The sequence below is a fragment of the Protopterus annectens genome, chromosome 4.part0 (genome assembly GCF_019279795.1).
Source record: "Protopterus annectens isolate FY-2018-M chromosome 4.part0, PAN1.0, whole genome shotgun sequence".
NCBI classification, from domain to species: domain Eukaryota; kingdom Metazoa; phylum Chordata; order Ceratodontiformes; family Protopteridae; genus Protopterus; species Protopterus annectens.
This window is the reverse complement of record NC_056733.1, coordinates 1,714,731,162-1,714,753,784: the sequence shown is the minus strand read 5'-3', so window position 1 is coordinate 1,714,753,784 and position 22,623 is coordinate 1,714,731,162. Positions and strand designations below refer to the sequence as shown.

Below are 22,623 nucleotides of genomic sequence, written 5' to 3'. Positions count from 1 at the left end.
TGGGGGTAGTTCCAATTTGCTGTTGCCAGACAGTGCTTCACCTGTGAATATGCCATAAAAAAGAAAAAAAAAGAGAAAGAAAATGCCCACTGTATGTTTACACAAACATCACAACTGTGCATGCAAGTATTATAATTTCAATTACATATAACAATAACTACTACATGTAAGCATGATCACACCTTGTGTAGGTGGCCATTGCACCTATTTGCCAGATGTACTTAGGCATGATAGGTGACATTGTTATTATAAGCATTCATGTGACTAAGAACTGTAAATGGGGCATTTAAAAAAGATAGAACTGTATACCGGCGCATCACTAGATAAATCTTCTAGGGCCTGTCCATCTGTAACCCAACATCTAGCACTGTGCTGTGAAACTCTGAGGAAATGTCATGCCCCTGAGTGACACCAGGAAATCATCCATCTCTGTACGTGGTGGTACTGTAGTCAGACCATTACCTGTAGCTGTCCACTGGAGATAGATGAGTTAATGTGGCAAATTAGGACTACCGCAAGCGCCTATCCTGGATTAAACGAATATATATCAATTAAATGTATTCTTAAATTGTTAGCTCTTAAGAGGCTAAAAGAAACACGCATTTTATAATATATTATATTATATTTTATTTAACACAATATGAGCATTATAGTATTTTAAATTTTATTATTTCCAGGTTTATTACTTTTAGGTAATACACATATATATATAAAAAAACACTAGATCTTACATATACATTCTTCTTTTTTACAGATTTGAGAAATTTTATTGATTAATTATGTATGAATATTTAATAATTCATATTTAATAATTTTTAATATTTAATTAATCAATATCAGTTTTTTACAATTTATTTTATAACATATTGTACACATATAATATTTAAAATGATTAAACGATTAAATTATTAAAATATTTAACACACGGGTCACATATGATCAAAAATTTGAAATTTGAAATATTATCTAAAATAATTATTAATAATTATTATATTGGCTTTTTGAATATAGAAGGTTAATTGATAATAAGAGTTTTAAAAGATACATTATCATCTATTAATAATTTTCTTTGATGGTGATGTATTAAATTGAGCAAATAAACAAGAAATAAATAAGAAATAAAACTTTTAGGTTTAATAATCAATTTAAAGGTTTTTAATTTATTGACAATGATGTTTATTCAAACTGCCATTGAATATCTCGGCTGCTGGATGTAGTTACGAGTGAACAAGTAATGATATGTAGTAGTTGTGTGCTGTTGATGATCGTTGTGTTTAATACATTTTATTTGGTTTATTCTGTTTATAAGTTTGAAAAGGAGTTTTTTATTTATTATTTTTTAAATACACTTTTGTTAAAAGTTTTCAATATAAAATAGTTAAACTTCAGGTTAGTGAACGCCAGGTTTTAACATGCCTTCTTTTAGAAGGGAAGTGACGTTCCTAATTACCTTTTGTTGACAACTTAAAAGCGTAGCACTTTACACCTGACACTTTGTATTTAGTATTCTGATGAAGGTGAAGCATAGTCTTTACCGAAAGCGTGTTGTATATTTAATTGTTTTAACGCTAAATAAACCTGGTATCTATCGCTCTTATTGGTTTAGTTCACATTCTGTTTTACTTAGTTTGTTGGTTCTCTGTGAGTTTCATGGATATACAAAAGTAGATAGACTGTCCATAGTGTGGGAAGAAGATGTAGGGGTTCATTCCCTTTGTTTAACATATCCCCTGCATCCCTAAACTATGCCTGCTCATCCCTGCCATCATCATCAGAAGGTAAGACTACCCCAGTATCAGATGGGGGTAGTTCCAATTTGCTGTTGCCTGACAGTGCTTCACCTGTGAATATACCATAAAAAAGAAAAAAAAAAGAGAAAGAAAATACCCACTGTATGTTTGCACAAACATCACAACTGTGCATGCAAGTATTATAATTTCAATTACATATAACGATAACTACTACATGTAAGCATGATCACACCTTGTGTAGGTGGCCATTGCACCTATTTGCCAGATGTACTTAGGCATGATAGGTGATATTGTTATTATAAGCATTCATGTGACTAAGAACTGTAAATGGGGCATTTAAAAAAGATAGAACTGTATACCGGCACATCACTAGATAAATCTTCTAGGGCCTGTCCATCTGTAACCCAACATCTAGCACTGTGCTGTGAAACTCTGAGGAAATGTCATGCCCCTGAGTGACACCAGGAAATCCTCCATCTCTGTACGTGGTGGTACTGTAGTCAGACCATTACCTGTAGCTGTCCACTGCCATGGCATGGCCTCCACTCTCACAATGACCTTATGAATCATATCACTTTCTAAATGTCAAGCCATTTCATTATTACAGCCATGGCCACAGCACTGACATCACTAACCACCTGTTGCCAGACAGTCAAGAAAGGGCTTCTTGCGGCTTGGAGATGGAGGGTCTGTACTATCACCTCATTCTTAGCCTCTGAGAAATGAGTCTTGAATGAAGATGTGCCCTTAATAGCCTTCATCTTAGACATATCTGTAGTTATGGAATGAAAATGGAATATCAAAAGCCAGGTTACTACACTGTAGTACACAAAATGTAACAGTTGTGAAATATATACATATACGCCCACATGTGACAGGTTAATGATTCTAATTCAAACATACCTGCATCATAAAAGAATATAACCAACAGTATGGATTCGAAATGCACGTATCCAGCCCCCCAAGAAGAAGAATTAACAGATGAAGGAGTATCTAGTTATCAGGCATACACCCTTCTAAGCTCCTAAGTATAACAACAATATAAAATACACCACACAAAACCTTACCTTGCATTGACAACAGTTGTACACACATTTTGATTTGTTAACTATTGCAGTGGCACATGTCAATATGTATTCTCCTGTACAACCAAAATAATAAACTGGTTTAATGGCAGACTATTAAAGGCTGTAGGCATGTGTGTTACCTTGCATCTATCAAAGACACTCCCTATGACTTGTATGAATTACTGTTAAACAGTGCAGGTAGAAAGGACGAAGGATACAAATATCAATTTGTGCAGTTGTATGAATCAAAACATACCTTTAAATACTTCTGAAGGACTTCTTTTTTCCAGCAGCACAAGGGAAAGATGGACATCTTCCATAACAATTCCTACCCCAAGCCGTATTTACAAGTTGTAGACAACCCTCTCTGGGCATGTCGAGTATGCTAATTAGCTCTCAACTCATTATAATTTTGAATCACTCAATTTGCATGAGGCACAAACAAGGTAAATATTGTATTGAGGTCTATATGATACCAGGCACATGACTGAGCAGCACAGGAGCAGGAGTTAAGAGTTTAACAAGCTGATACTTTCCAAGTGTAATAGTCTGTCAATGATATGTTAAAAGATTCATGCTCACAACATCCACAATTTAAAAGGCCCATCATACAGGCGACTGTTACAAATATGTTTAAGTTATACACATTGGGAAATATGATTGAAGTTTAATCCACATGTTGGGCATGCCACCTAAAATGTACGTGAGAAGGTGCACAGAAAATTCTAGACCAGTGTGTAGATTCCTAATAATGAAAATTATATCTCTAACCATCAAAGCTGAATTCACAATAGAAAAAAATAGGTCGATACATGCCATGCCATGCTTTAATGCATTCACTGGGCAAAGATAACACAATTAACACTTTACATAAATTTTATGAGTATGCTTTTAAAAACTTGGCTGGACTGTCACCTGGATTGTCAAACACAGTCTGTCCTAGTCAACCATTAATAGTGTTTTGCAACATAAATTTTAATTTCAGAAGTAAAAGTAATTTCGTGTATAACTGACTACTATCAGCAAACGGTACATTTCTTTAAAATGTCAATGCTGTGAAGAATCCATTCCAGTGCAATTGATGTTGGACTCAGATTCTGGCAACATGTATTTTATAAGTGGGTAACTGTGAAGTCATTTTTAGTGAATAACATCTCACAGTTAAAAATGTCTTGCATATATCTGTTAGTTGTGTTCTATGGGCCTTGTGAACACTGACTTCATAAGCGAGTACAGAGGCATTGATACACGTCCTTGAAACTAAAACCCATTTATCGTGCACATCACATGGTTATTCACAGCTGTACCTTTTTCCTAAACAATGCAACCTGTAATCTTTTTAAATAATAAAGACAATCAACAGAAACACCAACATTAGTTAGGGAAATAGAGATTTGCATGTTAGACTGCTAACCTCATGAATGCTATAATGCATCCCCAAGTCCTTGCCAAGAAGTGATGAATTATATGTACATATACATTATAGATATAAGTTCCTATCCCATGACTTTCTTGATCATTCCTCAGTTACTCAGCTTGTGTCCTAGCCTCTGTTTGTTCCCCATTTTCATCTCTGTTACATCATCCCATTTCTCACTTTTAATCTGACTGAAATAGATAAACACACCACACACTTGGCCATACATAGCTAATAAACAGAAATATATATTTTTGTACTCATCAGTTGCACAATACTTGTAATCCAGCAGTACAACCTACTCCTAGTTCTAGTCCTATGGCAAAAACTGAAAAAATTCCTATGCTTGCAGTAACACTGTGCCATCAATTGCATGGCTTTTTGCGTGGCTTTAAGTATAAATGGTATGAGGAGTCCATTCCAGTGCATTCAGTGCAGTGTTGTATGGCATTGATGGTGTGATTGCCTCTCATTTTCCGTCTCTTTCTGAAACTGTCTGCAATTGAGCAGATAAACTTAAACCATATTTGCAAACTGATATGATTTGTATTTATGCCTTGATATGTGTACAAATGTTATACACTTAGCTATTTCTCTCTGATTAACACAAACACAGAGACTTACTGGCCACACTGGATACTGTACTGCACAGAATATCACTCAGAGAAGCATGGGTTGCACTCCAGTGTGTTACACATATCCCTGCTATCCACTACCATTCTGCTCAATCCCAGTGTCATTGTCTTTGTGATTCCCTTTTGGACACTTCCTCATCTGTGACTTGTCAGACACACAGCAGCACAGATTCCTCCGTGTCTTTACCAGGCACAGCACTCAAGTAGAGTACATCACTTGCTCCATCATGACTTCCAGTACAGGACTGTGCACTTTGTATCACTCTTTTACCATTCTACAACACTTGACATCAGGCAGCATCACTGCTCATATGTACATAACAGTTAGTGATATTTCACACCCTAAGGCAAAACCTAATGAAAAAATTTCCTTTGACCACATTGACATGTTAGCCATCATGTGAGTGAGCTTAGCTTCAGTGAGCGACAGAAAGAAATTATGATGTAAATCTAAGTAAGCGGTTATTGTTATAACCGTAACATCTTGCACAACTCGGTGTACTCCTGACATTTAAGTTGTCAGTAAAGTATAATGAGGCTCGTGATCCATTGTGTGCCTCTATCTTTGCAACATGACAAGTAATTTTTCAACACCTATTACTTTTTCATAATAAACAGTGAAAACAAAGGTGTGCTTTTTTAACAGTGTGGATTTATAATGATTTTATAATCCACGATGTAAAAAGCAATTTTTTTAACAGTTTTGTATATTTTTTCCTACGTCTTTAAGAAGTGACTGTGACATACTGATAGTGATTTGATTTAGCCTTATAAAGGGGTGAAGATTTAAGGAATAGATGTCCTGAAGAAGCCCCATTGAATATGTAGAGGGACAAAATCTCTAAACATAAATGAATGATGCAAATAAAGTATGATTTAGTATTTTCATTTTTATCTGTGGTGAAATATTCAGCAGCTGTAGCCTCCTCATGTTTATGTTTTTGTGGTTCCTGAGTACTGGAGTAAAACTGAAAGATAGGCAAGTATTGCTGTTGGACTGGACTAGATCTTAATGTAGGGACGTATTAGGGGCATTATGGAATTTATATGTATTTGAAGCAAAGGGCTGGTTGGGGCAGGTGTGTTTTTGGTTAAGGACGTAATGCTTTCAATGAAGTAAGTATTGAAATCTGTTACAGTTTGCAATGGTGTATTATTACAGGTTGTGCAGGTTCCTTTTTGTACCTGGGTTCAGTAAGGATTTAATTGAAGACCAAATTTTTTTGGATTGTTATTTGTGGTCAGTTTGGAAGCAAGCATAGCATTATTTCTTGTCAAGGTTAACTTGAGGTTTTTTTACCTGATTGCAGAGTTGTCTAAAGGTCTGAAGTTTATTCGTTGTTAAGTTATTTTGGCAGTCTTTCAATGCTCTATGTCTACTGAGCATAAGGTTCTTAGTCAGAGTTAACTTGTATTTTTATCTGATTATGGAGTTGCCCAAAGTTTGAAGTTTATTGGTTGTTTAGTTATTTTGGCAGTCTTTCTGCTTCAGTCTTTCTATGTCTACTGTGCATAAGGTTCTTAGTCTGCCCTTAAAGCCAAGGGACTAGTTAGTTTTCATTCTTAGGTTCATAGGTTCATAGGTTCATACTAGGCTATCTGCCCTAGGGCATTTATAAGCCTATCCAGAGTGTGTTTGGCTTTCGCCACCCATTTTAAATTAATTTTGCTATGCCTTTTTTTGAGGTTAGTATACTGTGCCTCTGTCTAACAGTGACACAGAAGTGTTAGCCGGGGTAAACCTACGATCTCCCATCCACTCATCAAGATTCCTCTTGAAGAGGGTCAATGTGGGACTCTGCCTAACCTGGACTGGGATTTTATTCCAGAGCGAAGGGAGCCTCTGGGTTATGAATCTGTCCCTCCAGCATGTCCTATTTATTTCAGTGCTGAGGTTCAAGTCTCTCGAGCGCATAGCTCGATGGGATTTGGATTTTCTGAGGTGCAGCATGTCCATTAATTCCGGGTTGGACATGGCTTTATACGTCAGGCACAGATCGCCTCTGAGCAGGCGGTATGCCACTGAGTAGAGCTGGAGTTTCTTTAACCGGGCAGCATATGGCATCTGTTTGAGCCCTTTGATCCTCTTGGTGATGTACTTTTGGGGTCTTTCCAGTTGCTGCAGATGTCTGGTAAGGTACATCCCAAAAGGGGCATTGTACTCAATTATGGGCCTGATGAGGGATGAGTAAAGAGGCACAATGACCTCCCCTGATCTAGATGTGAATCCCTTCATGATTAGGTGGGCTATATAAAATGTTTTTCTAACCACTTTGGCCATGTGGTTGTCAAATGAGAGATTGCTATCAACTTGGGTCCCCAGGTCCCTAATTACTTCTTCTGTACTTAATGGATTACCACCTATGTGGTAATTTGTGGGCACTTTGTTTTTGCCAAAGGGGATGACTATACACTTTTTGGTGTTTAGCTTGAAGCCATGGCTCTGGCACCAGTTGTCTGTTTCTATGAGGCCCTTTTGGAGGATGCTTGTGTCGGCTGGAGAGTTGATTATGGTGCCCAGTTTGCAGTCATCTGCGAACTTGGTCAGCCACAGTCCTTCCGTGTTGGCCTGTACAGCCGAGAAATATATACCGAACAAGAGAGGTCCCAGGACTGAGCCTTGTGGGAAGCCACTTGTAACTGGTTTGGAGTCTGACATGGCTCCAGCAATTCTAACCATGTGGGTTCTGTCCTTGAGCCAGTTTGCAACCCATCTAGTGACATAGGGTTTTATATTTAAGCTGGTGAGCTTATCTATAATGCCCGAGTGGGGTATTGTATCGAAGGCTTTTGCGAGGTCCAGGTAGGCTGTGTGGACCACCTTCCCTTCGTCAATGGCCTTGGTGACTGTTTCAAAGAAATTGACCAGGTTTAAGAGGCAGGATCTGCCCTTAACAAAGCCAAACTGGGTAGGATCCAGTGTCTGTAGGTCCCCAATATCTTTATTTATGAGGTCCATGATGATCCTTTCCATAGCCTTGCAGACCAAGCTAGTCAGGCTTATGGGGCGATAGTTTCCAGGATCCGTTGAGGCACCACCTTTGTGGAGAGGGACCACTGTTGCTGTACGCCACTCTTTGGGTACATATCCTGTAGTAAGGCTAAGATTGAACAGTAGTTTTATGTTTGGGTTTAGCTCTTCTTGGAGTTCATGTAGGACGCAGCCCGGGACACCATCTGGTCCCATTGATGCTGTGTTTTTTGCTTTGGAGAGGGCGGCTCTTACCTGAGCATCTGAGATGTCAGGGGGGCAGCACTCTGTTGAGATAGATATTTGCCCTTTTGGTGGGGAGGGGGGGGGAGTTTGCACTGAACCTGTCAGCTAGGATGTTAGCAATGTCTGTGGGCTTGGTGTATTTTTTGTCATTTTGGACTAATTCTGAGAATATCTGGGAATTCCCACCCAGGTTCCTAACATAACTAAAGAAAGCCTTGTGATTATCCTTAGTGTCCTGTGCAGTTTTTCTCTCGAAGCTGGCCTTAGACGATTTTATGAGTGCCCGTAGTTTTTTGCTAATACTGATCAGAGATGCCTTCCCTTTTTAGGATTTTGCTCTATCATGTAGTAGCTTCCTCCTTCTATTGTATAGTTTGTTTATGGCTGGGGTCCACCAGACAGGACGTCTGCCTTTGGAGGATTGGGTCTTGGTTTTATTTGGGATTGCATGATCCATGCATTCCTGAAGGTGTTCATAGAATGCGTTTATAAAGGATTCTGTGGTCTGGGCCCTATTTTCCACAGGCCCGGGGGCTTTGAAGGATTTCGCCTCGGTTTTGAGGCGTGTGAAATTTGCTTTAGAGAAGTTTTTCACTGTGGTTTTCTGGGCATGGGGTGGGGGTGGGATGTGAATATCCAGTGAGATTAGTTTATGGTCTGATCTTACCAGTGAGAGATACACTTCTGGTCTGGAGCATAGTATCCCCATGTTGGTGATGATCAGGTCCAGTATGTTTTCCCCTCTTGTGGGAGTGGTAACAAGTTGTTCCATAGCATTTGAGTTTATAAATTCTAGGAACCTTTGGGCTAGGGTGTTGGAGCTAGAGTAATGCTCCCAGTCTATGTTTGGGTAGTTAAAGTCGCCCAATATAATGGTGTTTGGAGAGACCTTCATATTTTCCAGTATTCTCAGGAAGGCCGAGTGGGGTTCCTGTGTTTGGGAGGGTGGTCTGTAGCAGGCTATAAACTGCAAGGCAGTTTTACCCACAGTTAGTTGCACATGGATAGTCTCTGATGCTTCATGCTGTGCCACCAACCTGGAGGTGTGGGTAACTTTGACGAATATTGATTCTCCCCCTCCTTTTGTGGTTCGGTCCAAGTTTTGGGGCCGAAAAGCATGATATGAGGTATAACCTGGTAGTGCTGGGGTGCTCTCGGGAGCCTTGAACCAGGTTTCTGTTACTGCACAGATATCGATGTTCTCCATGCTAAGGAGAGTTTCGAGTGTGTGCATCTTGAGGTTTAGACTTCTGGCGTTGAGTAGCATTACTCTTAGTTTCTTATCCCTTGTGATACCTATGGAGGTGGGTTTGTCTTTTGAGCCTTGCCTAAAAAAGGCACTATGGGGTTAGCAAGAGCCTTTGCCAATATCCGAAAGCCCAGGGGTGACAGGTGCAAGCTGTCCCTAGTGAAGCATCGTGGCTTGTCGAGCATGTCATCCCAGGCTGACAGGCATTGGATCCCCTTTGAATGACACCAACACTTAAGCCAATTGTTGAAATTGATCATCTTGTCTTCATATTGTGGCATCATTCTTGGTGAGGGTAAGATGCTACTCAAGGTCAGGGTCATACCGGCCTGGGCTACATGCTCAGAGAGCTCCTTTATGTCTCTTTTCATGTAGTCCAGGGAGGTACGTCTCAGGTCATTCACACCAGCATGGACAATGACTGAGTCATATTTGTACTTGCCTTGGAGTGACCTGAGTGCTTGTGTTATGTGGTGGATCCTAGCGCCTGACAGGCAGCTCACCATGACCTTCTCCTTGTTCAGCCTGGTGAGCGGGACGTCAGTGTGCCTGACGATAGAGTCACCTATTACAAGTGTATCAGGTGTGTTGTTTAGCCTTAAGGGCTGTGACTGTTCGGCACACTGGCTTTGTGAGCTATGTGTTGCACGTGTTTTGTTTTGGGGTAGCAGTTGCTTGGGTGTCTGCTTTGGAGGTCTCTGCTGCTTAGGCAGATTTTTATTTAGAGCCTCCGAGTATGTTTTTGTGTGTTTATGTGTTTGGTTTGTTGTCGTGGTAGGTCTATGTGTGAATGGAATTGTAGTGAGTGTGGTTTCCTTCTCCTCCTGACTGGTTACGCCAGTACTGAGTTGAGAGAGCTTAGCCTCCAGTTTGGCTATATGGTTGCGTCTCTCACGTGTTGGAATTTGTTGGGAGGAGGAGAGGGTTGTCTGTGTACATGAGGCAGTTGTAACATTGCCTCAAGATTCCCAGATTCATCAGCTGGACCGGAGAGGATATTGACAACTGACCTTTGGACATGCTAGAATATTACTGGGAATTCCTTTATAATTGAAAAAAAGGGCCAGTGTGGAACAAGGTACTCAAGGGGAGTTTGTGAGGGTGTAGTGCTTTTAATTTTTTAGAGCTGACTTATATAATTGCTTTAGTGAGCAAGTGCCAGGTAACTTAAATGCAATGTGTTACAGGTAACTTAAATGCAAAAACGACAAACAGTAACTTTCTTTCAAGTGAAACAGGGAAATAAGTACAGTAAGCAATGCAGATATCACTAGGGATCCACAGAAGTGCTAAAAGGCCACGTTTTAGGTGGAATTAGCGTTTCAGGGAAATAAACAAACAACAAGCATACAAACAAAGCTAGATTCAGCAGGCCTGGATCTAGTCTATGCTACAGCAAACAAGGTGTACCAATTTCAATAAGAAACAGTTAGAATATGCAGGCACTATAAGCCTTTAACCAGAAATTCCCTGCTCAGAAGGGCAGAGTCCAGCCTCTCCTCCCACAAGAGTGCAGACCACAATCCTTCTTAACGTAAAATAACTGGCCTGAAGCCCAAGTGCTTAAACCAGAACTAATACACTTTTAGAATAACAGACACTGAGCTCTCAATCAGCAGTTCCCAACTTAGAAGGATGTAAGCTACCTGTCCTGCCACCACAGTGCAGGCCACAAACCTTCTTAATGTAAAACAACTGGTCTGAAGCCCAAGTGCTTAATCCAAAATACTTAGAAATGATAGGTACACTTTAATCAAGTTACTACCAGCAGTAATAAATACAACTGAATACTTTAAAGAATGCCTGGATTAGTGCTCAAGTTATACAAACAAAGCTAGATTCAGCAGGCCTGGATCTAGTCTATGCTACAGCAAACAAGGTGTACCAATTTCAGTAAGAAGCAGTTCAAATATGCAGGCACTATAAGCCTTTAACCAGAAATTCCCAGCTCAGAAGGACGGAGTCCAGCCTCTCCTCCCACAAGAGTGCAGAACACGAACCCTCTTAATGTAAAATAAGTGGCCTCAAGCCCAACTGCTTAAACCAGAATTAATACACTTTTAGAATAACAGACACTGAGCCCTCAATCAGCAGTTCCCAACTTAGAAGGATGTAAGCTACCTGTTCTGCCACTACAGTGCAGACCACAAACCTTCTTAATGTAAAACTGGTCTGAAGCCCAGGTGCTTAAACTAAAAGGCTTAGAATGAGTTACACCAAGCAGTAATAAATACAATTGAGTACTTTTAAGATGAAGAGGAGCAAAACTATTTGGTGTGTTAAAATAAGGTGTTGAATGGTATATTGGCATCATACAAAGGGAGGGCTTTTAGGATAGTCTAGTTGATGGCTTTTAAACTGTAGATAAATGTCTGTTTGTTGAATTTTGATAGATTGTGTGTAGTTTTATACTGATGTGAATTGACCAGGTGCATTATACATCTAAGGTCATATACTGAAAAATGGTCACTTAGAGCTTAGAAAAATGTACTAGAATTCATATATTTACTGGGGTCAGAAACCAATAGCCTGTCAATAATGGCACATTTGTCATATCATTTGTATCTAATGAAGTTCTAAGTTAGCTGTATGAACCCAAATACATTTATACTGGAGGCTGGGCAGTTGGAGGTTAGGTTCTGCCAATCTCTATTGAAATCATCTAGTATGATGGTTTCAATTGAAATGGTATTAAATACTCAGGAGAGTATATCTTCCAGCATTTGAATATTATTACCTGATGGCATACAGAGTACAGCAATCCATATATGTTTTCTCTTGTTCAAATTTAGGAACATGATGAGTATTTCTACATTATGGCATTTTGGAACAGGTTTTGAGTTTGGGGTAATGCACTAGTTGTTTGGATAGAGTAGAGCTATTCCATTTGCTTTCTTTTTGATTTGACCAGCTCTAATTATATTATAATGAGGCAGAAGGAGTTCTCTGTCTCTGAAATTGGGTTTAAGCCAGGACTGCTAAGATGTCTGGAGAGTGGTGAGAGATCCAGGCATATAGTTCATTAAGTTTATCGCATGTGCTATGTAGGTCTAAAGTAATGATATTTAATTTTTTGGCAGATGCTTAGATGTGGGATGGTAAATAAGATAGGCTGCTATGGTTTCTGTGAGTACTATAGAGGGACTGAAATAAAAAAGTGAGGGTGTAAGTTTGGCATATGTGGGTGGATTGAGGTAGGATTTTGTTTTGCTTGCTAGAAGGTATCTGATTAGTGGAGGATTAAGAGTAATATTGTAGCATCTATAATATTTGATAGGCTAAGTGGGCCTGGGTTACAATAGATTTCACAGCATTCTGAGATTTTAGAAAAGCATAGTATTGATTTGGTATCTAGTTTTGTTCTTGTGAGAGTAAGTTTTACTTTGTGGATGGGTTTCTGCATACAGCTACTTTGTTTTTAAAATAGAGATGTGGTCAGTATTGTACATATATGGAGAGGTGATAAAAATACAATTTTTTTTTCCTGATAACAGAAAGGGAAGTAATGATGGATGATTCATTTGTGACTGGTATATTGGGAAGTGATGTAATATTTGTAGAAGAAGAAGGGAAATGGTAAGCAAGAAGGTAGCGACATGATGAAGTGGAATAAGGTATGGAGGATCGTGACACAGCTGAAAGTGGCAACGAGGATGTGGCAGCACTTTTAGGAGCAGTGACTTTGGAAGAGGAGGAGTAGCAGTGTAGCAGTGGTAAGGGAAGACTGGGAGAGTTAGTGAAAGGGGAAGAGATTGCGAAGTAAAAACTTTATAGAAGGGCAGGAAGGTGAGGTGAATGAGAGATTGGAGGAGTGAGAGTGAGGAGGGGGGGGGGTTGTGTACTGTAAATGAAAAGGGGAAGGTAAGAATGATTGCATATTGATTTTATAGGGATGGAGTTAGATGAGGTATAAATGTAGTTGGTGTGGATAAAAATTGGGATTAGGGTAGGAGAGCAGAATGAGCCCAACCATAGCGAGGGTGAGTGGAGTGGGGCTCACCGATGAAGTATAGTATTGGCACAAAAAGACAGTCTGTTGGAAGGATCAGGTACCATATCCTTAAAACTAGTGACTTAACAAAAAACAAACAGTGAAAGTGGTACTGCTAGAGTTTGCTTATAAGTAACAAAGGGTGCTTACTACAGTAAATGCAAAAAGTTATTCTTAGATTATATAGTATTTAAAGTTGTTAAAAAAAATAAAACAGTTATAATGACAATAAAATAATGGAGTAAGTAATCAGAAAATTTTCAGGACATGGAAAAGAAGTGAAGAAGCAAACCAACACAGAATTACTTTTACAGAACAGAGGGCAAGTCTCGAATGCAGTAGCTCATTAATTACAGACGGAAAGGAGCGGGGAAACTTAAGGTTCACATGGGAAGTGAAGACTATCTTTGAATCTACTGATGCAAACCAAAAAACAGCATACTTCTCAGCACAGGGCAAGCAGTCATGAGATATTAAACTTTTAATGGTACACTTTCAACAGAGCATGACTAAGATGAAACCGTATCAACAAGTAGACTCCCCTTACACTGAGTTAATGTGTTAGGTCTGTCAGCTTTTGCAGGGATGGTTGTTGAATTTACTCAGTTAAAAGCTTGCAACTGTGCAGTCTTTGGAGGAGGGGGTGCAATCCATGACTAGGTTGGTATTAGGGGATTAACTCTGTAACAATGATGCTTAGTTGCAAGGGAAGTTTAAGAAACAATAGACACTTAACCCTGTTTGTGTTTATCTGAAGGACAGTCCTAAGACCACAGAAAAAGTTTTATATACCTTATTGCCAATTTATATGATTATACATACGGAGCTGTCTACTGCTGTAGCACTGGTAAATCTGCTTTTACATTTCTGGACTTACATCTGATCCTGCTGTCCCACTGAATGACTGCTGTGATATATATATATCTGTAATTACATTTGACATGGGCTTCTGGGCACTACCTGAAGTGCCAACTCCTTCATCCTCAATAAAAACTCTTAAGAAGTTTGTGTGGCTTCTTGCTCTCTTTCACTTTTATATTGGTCATACACTGCACTAATTTTCATTTATCATAACATCATTTTTAAATTCATTACCCATATCATTCAATTGGTTTTACATATTTACATCTTTTGCATTTAACTTTACTACTCTCAGTATTTGACTTTAAATATATTATCAAATGTAAATGATGGATACGTGGTAATACAATGTAAATATGGATTTCTTTTTATCATTTTCTTATAAAATGATGTTTCTATATGTCCTGTTTCATTTTTACTAATGGTTACATCTAAAACTCAATTTTAGTATAATGGGCTGTTTTCTTAAAAGTTAAAAAATATGCTATACTATGTATATACATTATAAATTCATCAAATGCAGTTAAAGTACCATCCCGTATTATGAACACATCCTCTACAAATTTCTTATAGAAAGCCACTTGCTTTTTCAACTGATGTTATTATGAAAATACATGTTATTATTGGTCATTAGTATAGACAAGACCTAATGTTTCTAAAAAAGGTATGAAGGACAGAAAGAAAGTAACAGTAGAAATGATGTAGATGTATGCTATCACATAACAGGAAAACAAGAGATGCGAAGAACATTATTGGAAGACATTGGCATATTTTACAAAATATTCCACAATTAAGTGAAATAGTGGAAGAAGGATCAACTTTTAGATATAAAAAGTCACAAACTTTGAAAAATAGTTTATGTTATAAGGAAAAGGTAAAAAAAGATTAACTGTTAAAGAGTTAAAGAAGAGTGCATATACATGTATGAAATGTATTTATTGTAAACATATATATATATATATATATATATATATATATATATATATATAAAGGAAACATATTAAACATCCTGTTAGCAGGAATAAATATATAAAGGAAACATATTAAACATCCTGTTAGCAGGAATAATTTATATCAAAAACTTATGCTAATTGTGAAATTAAAAAAATATTGTACATATGGCAAATTGTGAAGTATATGAAGCACTCTAAACAGGAAAGGCCAACAGGAAGTTAAACGGATGTAGAAGAGATCATTTATTGGAAATAAGGAGGCAGGTGGAAACCGATACAGTATGTAAAAATAAAAAAGAAACTAGAGATAGACAATGGTCTTATAAGTTACTGAAGAATAGATGAGAGGGGGAGATATAATTAATACAATGGAAAAGGAAGAATATAAATGCATTGTCAGGTTTACGGCACATACAAATTCATTATTAAATGGTGTGGCTAGTATTAAGCCCATACTAAAGGAATTACATAATCAAGTTAAATAGTGAAATATGGCTTTAAGAATTTTACTATTTGAATTAATTGTTTTAGCTCATGTGATTTTAGAATGTTATTAAAGCATGAATTATATTGTGTATGTTGTATTGCCTGGAGAAGCACTGATTGTGAGAGTGTGAGGTAGCATGCATTATTAAATTCACTCTTCTTGTCCCGCAAAAGGTTACAGATATCTTTCATATTTATTTTTATAGGGGTTGTTGGATTATCTGGATTTATCACCAAACTTTATTTTTCTTGATTTTATGCTTATACATTATGCTTGTTATACTAGCTTTACCATTTATGTTTTGCCATGACCCTCTTTAATTGATGTGAATTATGTGCATATCTGCCCAACTGTACTGTTTTCAACATAATAATAATAATAATAATAATAATAATAATAATAATAATAATTATCATCATCATCATCATCATCATCATTATTATGGTTATATTACTATTATTATTACTATTATTATTAGTATTGTTGTTGTTATGGTGTATGCATATATTGATTAATTTCTTTTTCACAGTGTAATGAAAACCTTTTGATTTTAGTAGTTACATTACTCTTGCCTTTGTCCTGCATTCTGTCATGTGGTTGGAATGATAGCTGGTCCAGCTTATTTACATGGCTACCAAAGTGATAATGAGTAACTAAGGGGAATTTTCAGGAAAAGTCAGAAGATAGTGAGATGCCATATGTCTTAGCATACTGCCCGGCGCTGTTTCAGCATGTATGTATGCAGTACCACAACAAAACTAGGTAACAGGATTAGTCAGTTTGTTGATGACACTTAAAATCGTGCAATAGTTATGTTGGAACACTCCTTCAATAAGAGCTGGTTAGGCTGCATACATGGAAGTTACTGTCTCAGATTTATAGTAAATAGTTGCTAAGTTGTGGAATTAGGAAAGATCCAGTGATACATATAACACTGTAGGTGAGAGCTAGAAAAGTCTATTGATGTAAATATGAGGGTGAGAAAATCACACCTAAATTTAATTCCACTGAAGTATGATACTGTTACAGCAATGGGTAAAGAAAAAGCTTAAGGAAGGAGAGCTACTTTCAAAGGCGGCAGCAGTCATTCTCCTACTGTATTGGGTACTAGTGAAAGCACGGCAGGAATATTTTGTAAACTACTAAGGCCTTCTATAAGTAAGGACATCAGAGCTTATTATGTGCTCAAAGGTCAAATGAGAGTAGATTAAAAATAAAGACAGTGGAGAAATGAAAGGGCAGTAGGAAGCCTGAAGCTTTATGATCAGAGTTTTTCTAATTAGAAAAGGTGATAATGTACCTGAAACAATATGAATGGAATTAACATTAGATAAATGTGCAACAGGGAAAAGGGGATAAATGCACAGAGTAACAGCTACAAATGTGTAGACTGAAATATTTTTGTAAGTACAAAACATTGTAAAAACATTATGATTTTTTCTAGTATATGACCTAGGTCATGTCTGAAAATGATCATCTGTGAGCAACATAACTTGCTTACCAAAAATTAGTGAAAAATTGGTAGGAATTCACTTACTAAACAAGTGTGGCTTATGTGAGATAGCAAAAAGAGAGAAAAATATAATTATATCTAGCATTTTATAGCATCTTACTATATTAACTTACTGTTTTGGCTGGGTGGGCTGGAATTGAAAATATAGTAGCTATCTGTAAGCATCGGGAATAAAATAGTAGACCTCTATTATTTGCATTATGTTAATATTGCTCTCAGATTTCTTTTCTGTAAACTTCTCTGTGATGCATCTTTATGGAGAAATCTCAGCCAGCAGTTTGATTCTATAAGGATATTGGTCACATGTAATTTGAGCAATGCATTTTCTGCATCCATTTTATAAGAATAATTGTTCCCATGCACTAGAGAAAGCAGAGGAAATCACCTTTATGTCTTCTGGTTCATTTCGTCCTGGAAGGGACTTCTGTGGTGTAATACCCTGTAAAACAGAAAGAATTATCAACTTAATGGGAAACCATATATATCCTGATTCACAGTGAAGAACAGCCATGAGGCGTGGATCATTAGCTATGCATATACAACTGACATATGAATACACTAGACTAAAGTCATTCCTTCAAGGCATGCTTATTATTTCTACAATATAGAGATGCAGTTTTTAAAACAACATGAAAACTTAAAACATTTAAACTTTATTCTTTATTTAACAATAAATCATTTTAAACATTTTTTTGCAATAAGGAGTTTATTTTCTGTCATTTTGTAAAGGAGATGGATAAGAGTTGAAAAATGTCCCTTGTATAACACAAGCGTACCTACACCCAAAACATGTGTCCGGCAGGAACCAGCTAGTATATAATTTATGCGCCATAAGGTATTCCAAGCACGCCTTCTTGGAGATCCATGCATTGGAGCTCTGGATCCTTAAAGGCACATGATAAATAGCTAACAGAAAGAAGCTTTGATTATCAAGGAAGACCACCACAGTGAAAGTACAGTTTGGTATTAAAAAACAGTGTCCACATCTTGCTCATTACTGCATCAAAGTGCAAAGTACAAATCAAAATCTCTGCAGTCTTATTATAATTATACATGATTGTATTTAAATGTCATGACCCAGGGAACCAGAACACTATAAAGTGAAGACTTCAGTATCCTGAAACATAATGGTAGTGAAATTGCCAGGAAGGAAAACCTAGCGAAGATATTTTGAAGACAGACAGTGAAATATCTGACGACATCCTTGAAGAATGATTGTGATTGTAATAGTTCTACTGAGTTACTTATGTAAAAACACAGTAAACTCACCATATCCCCTACACTTGCTGGCCAGTCACAAAGAACCTCAGCAGTGTCACATGGCAGGAGTGAAAGGAAGCTTGTGATCAATATCTGCATTTTTAAATACAATCTATAAACTGATACAGCCAAAGAATTGCTCATATATCCAATTGTAACAGTCTAAGCTGCCTGATATCTATTTGCTTGTGTGTTGTTGACATTAAATACTTATATAACTTATATTTTAGATTCGGAATATTTGTTCCAACCACTTTGTTACTTTGCCTGAGAGTTACAGAGAATCTGCTGCATCTAAACCCATCTGCTGATAAAATAAGAAAAATAAGTATCATTTTGCACTTCTGCTGATGAATTTTACTGTATTTCATAAGTATCCTGTACTATTGGTTACATTTCTTACATGTTATTAGAGACTCAAAGCTGAACCTTTTCCACTGTTGCTGTAATAATTATTCACATTGTGTCTGCTAGTTTTACAGGACTGTAGTATCTATAGTGAATGGTTTCCCTGTACTTGAGCTTTAACAAAACAGCATTTATACATTAAGTGGGTTTTCTTTTTTTTTTTAAAACAAGTTTATTGTTTTAACATATAAGAGAAATATCATAACAATTTTATACAAATAATTAAAAATAGGTATTATTATAATATTCAACAAAACAACTAAAGTATTTACAAAGACATCCACTACAATCAGATCAATTAATTAAACTAAAATACTGTGCTATTGAAATTAGAATTTTTTTAACAAATTTTGTAAATTATCCCATACAATAAAATGTGATGTTTTTCTAGTTGTTCTCATTCTAATTGTGCTTATTTCCATATGACACATTATATTCATAACATTTTTAAATTCATTGAACGAAGGAGGTGTATCTGAAATCCAATTTCTAGTTATTATTTTCCTAGCCACTGCTAGGATAGACCATAACAAGGGAAGCTTAATCTTTTAACACACTGAGGTACAGGTGTGTTGAACAATATAAGTGACTTAGAAATAATGAAATTAGCTGTAAAAAGAGCCTGCAAAAATTCATTAACTGACTTCCAGTATTCTTTCAACTTCATACAGTCATAAAACATATGAGCCCAGTCAGCATTAATTTCTACATTACATCTCTTACATAGATTATCTTTATTATTAATTTTATTCATCATCAAAGGTGTATAAAAAGATCTATGTAAAAATTTCCATGTATAAAGTCTCCAGACAATGGAAGATGTAGTTCTATAAGCAGATTCCAATATATATTGTTTATCTTGTTGAGTTGGTGGGTCCCCATTAATAGAGGTGAAATAATTCCAGTATGAATCTACATTGTAAAAAGTTTCTTGTCTGATAATTTTATGTATATATGAAAGTTTACCTTTATCAGAAACTTTATGCTGTAAATTTATTATCAAGTAATCAATCAGTTTTGGAATAGATTATTTAACTGTTATAGACATTAGATCTATTCTATCAATGAGATGTTGTCTAAAGATCTGAACCTCTAACCAGCAAGTTTCTCTTAGATCAAATTCTTGTTTTAAGAAATCTAGATTTTTAACTTTATTATCAGATATCAGCTGATACCAGTACTTTAGATTATTATCTATAGCTAAATGAGCTCCTTCAGAAGTAGATGACATAAGCATACCCTGAGTATAAATTATAGGGAATACAATAAAATTCCATTCCCTATACTTAGGGTGCATGAATATAAAGTTACGATAACTAATAATAATATTTAATGGGTAACAGACCATATGTTTAGGTGTAATAGGTGAAGTACAAAATTCCTTTAGCAACCACAACATGGAGTTATTTATAATCATATTTTTATGTGTTAAGGAGATTTTCATGAAGTGCATACTAATTAGCTCCCAATAATCTTTCCATTTTGCGACATATGACCGATCTATTAATAAAGTAATAACTTTTATAATAGAAGAGATAATATATAAATTAAAGTCTGGAAAAGAAATACCCCCTTGAGACCAGCTATTAGTATGTTTCTTTAATGCAATCCTAGGTCTATTAGGTGCCCATAAGAAATTTAACATTAGTGTATTCAGTTTCTTGATAGTTATTGTTGTAGGTGAAAGTATTATTGATTGTATTAAGTATAAAATCTTGGGGAATATTATCATTTTAATAATTGTAAGTCTCTCCTCCATAGTAAAAAACATATTATTCCAGGTATTAAAAAGATTGTGTATATTAAGAAAACAGGTATTATAGTTATTATATATAATAGATTTAATATCTTTAGATAGTATTATACCTAAATAAGTTATCTGACCTGAGTTGGGTACATATTTAGTAAAATCACTAATGAGAGTATTTTTTCGTGTATATATAGGTAGTATTTTAGTTTTTTCTTCATTGAATATTAAACCAGAAATACTTTTAAAATTCATCATTTTATCAAATAAAGACTGCATAGAAGAATTAGATCCTGCTGATGTAATTAGAACATCATCTGCAAAAGTTGAATTTTTGATGTTGTATTTTCTTCTATTTCAAAACCCTCTATGTCAGTACTGTTTCTAATCAAATTAGCCCAAGGCTCCATTACTAAAGTGAATAATAGTGGAGAAAGTGGACATCCTTGCTTTGTACCTTTAAGAATGGGTATTTTTGTGAAACATATGTTCCTACCTTAATATAAGCCAGCGTTCCTTTGTATAAATGCTCAATTAAATTTACAAATGCATCAGAGAAATTTGTGCACTTCAGTAAGGTAAACAGATAGTCCCAACTTACTGAATCAAATGCTGAACCTATATCAAGACTAATAAGTGTTAAATCTTTCTTTTTCCTATTTGCAAAATCAATTAATGTTAAAGTTCTTCTTATATTATCAAAAGTATTTCTATTTACAATGAAGCCCGTCTGATCTATGTCTATAATGCCGGGGATAATTGTCTTCAATCTATCAGCAAAAATACTCATAAACATTTTATAATCAACATTAAGTAATGAGATGGGTCAATATGAAGAACATCTAGTTGGATCTTTATTAGGTTTTAAAATTGGTGAAATAAATGTATATTGCCAAGATGGGGGGGGTTATTAACTCAGTTTGGGCCAGAATAAAAACCTTATGTATTAATGAATATGTAGTTTTAGAAAGGATTTTATATATCTCTGGTATTATACCATCATTACCCGGTGCTTTGTTTGATTTAAGCTTATTTATTTGTGTAATAACTTCTGTATATGAAATACTCTTGTCCAATAGTTTAATCTGTTGTTTATTAAGCTTTTTATTCATGTTTGTGGTTATAAACTCCTTTATTTTATCTTTAGGTTCCATGTTAATGTTGTTATGGTTAATCTTGTGAAATTGATTTCTAAATTCATCCAGTATTTCTGGTATACTAGAAACATTCTTCTTTTCCTTAGAGAAAAGATTTCTTTGATATGGTTTTGTTTATTCAATCTTTTGTTTTATTTTTAAGTCTATGTAAGTATTTGGGGCTTATTGAATAAGACAAAACTTGTATTTCTCTAAAGTTATTTTAACTTTATGAGTTAAAATTTCTTTGTATTTCTCATTTAGTTTGTTTATTTCTTCAATAACTTTCTTGTCCATAATATTTTCTTTATTATTATGTTTATAAGAGTCTAGTTTACTTTGAATATCTAACAATTCCTTATCCCAAGATTTCCTTTTGTTATTATACCATCTGATACTTTGTCCATATAGATATGATTTTAAGGCATCCCAAACATAGACAATGGAGACTTCAGGAGTATTATTTATGTCTAGAAAATGTTGTACTTCTGAAAGTATATATTCTTTATAGTCTTTTAGCTGAGTTAAGTATGCTGGTATCCTTTTGATCTGAACATTATGAGTATTTTTATCATGAATTCAAAAACAATTGAGTTATGATCAGATATAGGACATGAAATGATTTTGGAATTAATTAAATCTGTTACCATCTGGTTAGAAATAAAGACCCTATCTATTTTTGAATAAGTTTTGTATCTGTTAGAAAAAAGGTGTATGGTAATGATTTTGACTCTATCTGATTATTAATATCATTCAAATGATAAGAATTAGCAAAATCATTTAAATGTTTTGCATTAGATGTAATTCTTCTTTTCTTTATAGTGGTAGTATCACTTTCATGTAGTATACAATTAAAATCACCAGCTAAAATAATATCCCTATAGAGAATGATATGATCTTATCAATATGATGTTTCACTGTATTAATACCA

General features: G+C 35.8%; 1 long non-coding RNA gene across 4 annotated transcripts in view; it reads right to left on the bottom strand.

The window, feature by feature from the left end:
* The window catches only part of LOC122799993, a 910,576-nt gene that overhangs the window by 78,613 nt on the left and 809,340 nt on the right, over positions 1-22,623 (bottom strand). For all 4 annotated transcript variants that reach the window (XR_006364517.1, XR_006364516.1, XR_006364518.1 and 1 more), the window contains one exon: positions 17,527-17,580. This is a non-coding gene — a long non-coding RNA (uncharacterized LOC122799993). The remainder of the gene's footprint in view (positions 1-17,526; positions 17,581-22,623) is intronic.